General features: G+C 39.5%; 1 long non-coding RNA gene across 1 annotated transcript in view; it reads left to right on the top strand.

Annotated features, from left to right (window-relative positions):
• The first annotated feature begins 882 nt into the window (after positions 1-882).
• Positions 883-2,358, top strand: part of LOC118477911 — a 30,600-nt gene continuing 29,124 nt past the window's right edge. The window contains exon 1 of the long non-coding RNA XR_004858686.1: positions 883-1,156. This is a non-coding gene — a long non-coding RNA (uncharacterized LOC118477911). The remainder of the gene's footprint in view (positions 1,157-2,358) is intronic.

Below are 2,358 nucleotides of genomic sequence, written 5' to 3'. Positions count from 1 at the left end.
TAAGTCTAACTTTTGTAACGTCAACTGCCATTGTTAACGACCAAGACAAATTTCTCCCTGCGAGATGAATAAAGATTGTCATTGTCATTGTCATTGTTAAAGACTGTCCCTAAAATTTGGGCTCAAAAGCAAAATGTATAATTTCAAAAATGTCTTGTTACCTGTAATAACAATAATATTTGCTTTTGTATAGCGCATATCCACGTTCTATAGTCTGTTCTATGCGTTTACCGCCATTCTTATCCCATCGAACCCTTGAACACTGAGAAACATCTTGGCTTCCCGGGAAACACACAGTACTGGGATATTAACAAGAAACATCTTTGTACCTGATTATGATCTCCATCAACTGAGATGCAAAGGTCGAAGCGTTTTGCGAGATTCACGTGGACCCGAGGTGTCTCTCCTCCTTTCTTTCCTTGTATTTTACTGTCTTGTAACACCTCTGATCTTCGGCACTTATATACTTGTGATCAGAAAAAAGGTATCACCCTATCCGTTCGATTGGTTCCGTTTTCATGATAAAAATGATTTTTTCGGCCATGAAACTGAAATATAAAGTATTTCATTTCACAGATAACTCAAGGCGAAAAGACTGATTTTCAGCTAAAACGTCTCTTTTATGACTGAAATTTGACGACAGGGGTAAAATAAAAAAGATAATCACACACCAGAAAGCCTTGCAATCTCCACGTGCATTCATCACATCAATGCATCTCCTGCTCATAGAGTGCTCAAGTCTTCCAGCAAAATGATGTTTCAGGCACTGGTGAGGGCTGGCTGAAGCTACAAAATGAGTTATGTGACCGGGATTCATGTCACAAGCAACACTGTTAACACGGTCTCATATGGGCTCAATTGGGTTAACATTTGGTGAAATGGCAGCCTGTGTACTATGCAGTTTCCATTACGGCGACGTTATTCTGGATTTTAGAGAGTTTAATTCTGAGTTGAGAACACGGTGTGCGGTTGAATTGTTCTGTTGGAATGTCATAGGCTGATTGTGTTACTGACGAAATGGCAGAGAGTGCTCATGTGGTCTCCTGTACACTATTTTTACTCCCGTCGAGTTGAGAATTGTCCGAGAAGGTGACGCTGTCCCACTGCTTCAGATCCATCGGCCGTGTAGCTGTGACCTGTTCATCTTAGCCTGACGGTATTTTGGCTTGAAACGCAGTCTTTATTTGAGGCATCCTATCTTCGATCTTAAATTCCTTCAATCTGTGAGGAAAAGTATGCCGGCTGACGAGTAAATGTCCCAAAAAATTTGTCTTGCAATTTGAACAGTTCTCCTGAAACGATTTCTCAGCTGCACTGTCCTGATATATTGGTCCGGGTCGGGTTTGAATAGGCCAAGTCTCAAAGTACCGTTTTTTTGGTTAGTTGATAGTCCCTCTGTTGACGGCGAAAGTTTTCACAACAGCAGCGCGCTGGGTATGCAGATGGTGTGATTTTTCTGACCTTGAGTTAAAGATACCGTCTCTTTTGGGTGACAATGATCAATACATGTTGATGCAGTTTTAAATAAACACAGACCTAAACTTCATAAATATCAAAGAACAGACAAATCCGCAACCTATTCGGGGGAAAAAATCCAAATTTTCTGATTTTTTTTAAAACAATGGTGCTGTGAACACGAATTAAAGCACCAAAATATTATTTTTATAACATAACCTACTTTTCAGAGTACTTTGTACCGTCCTCGTGAAAGATAAAGCACAAAGACTCAAAAGGCTAGATTTTATACAAAATCAAAAAGTGATACCTTTCTTTTGATCGCCAGTATAATATGTGAGGCAGCGTGGTGGAATCAGGCTCTCGTCAAAATAATCAAAGTGAAGAAACTTGCATTTTCCCCCAGGTTTGTGAATTTTTATCAAATTTTTGTATTTTTGGCTGAACACCCTTCATGCCCATTGAAGAACTCATTTCTATGTGGGTTTTTCAGAAAAATGATGATTAAAAGCACAAAAAAAGTAAATTTTTAGTTACCTCGGACTCTTCAGTTAAGGAAATAACTAATCTTTAGGGGCCATTTTCTCACTAATTTTACCTCTGAAAACAGGTGACCCCCACCTCCTTCTTTCGCAAATATCTCGACTTGTTTTCATAATACATGGATATTTTTTCATTCAAATAAAGATAAGTGAACAAGCTTTAAGATGGTTTCAATAACCCTACATGCCCAAAAATTGACGAGAGCCTGATTCCACCACGCTGCCTCACATAATATGAGCTATTCGTGTTGCAAGTGCCGTTAAACTCTTACTAGAAGAACTAGAACTAATCGAACCCCATGTAATAACGCCACGACGCCGTCAGTTTGAGCACATCCGTTCCTTCTGCGTTCTCTCCCTC

The sequence above is a fragment of the Aplysia californica genome, unplaced genomic scaffold (genome assembly GCF_000002075.1).
Source record: "Aplysia californica isolate F4 #8 unplaced genomic scaffold, AplCal3.0 scaffold00288, whole genome shotgun sequence".
Lineage (NCBI taxonomy): Eukaryota > Metazoa > Mollusca > Gastropoda > Aplysiida > Aplysiidae > Aplysia > Aplysia californica.
This window is presented reverse-complemented; position numbering and strand designations above follow the sequence as displayed.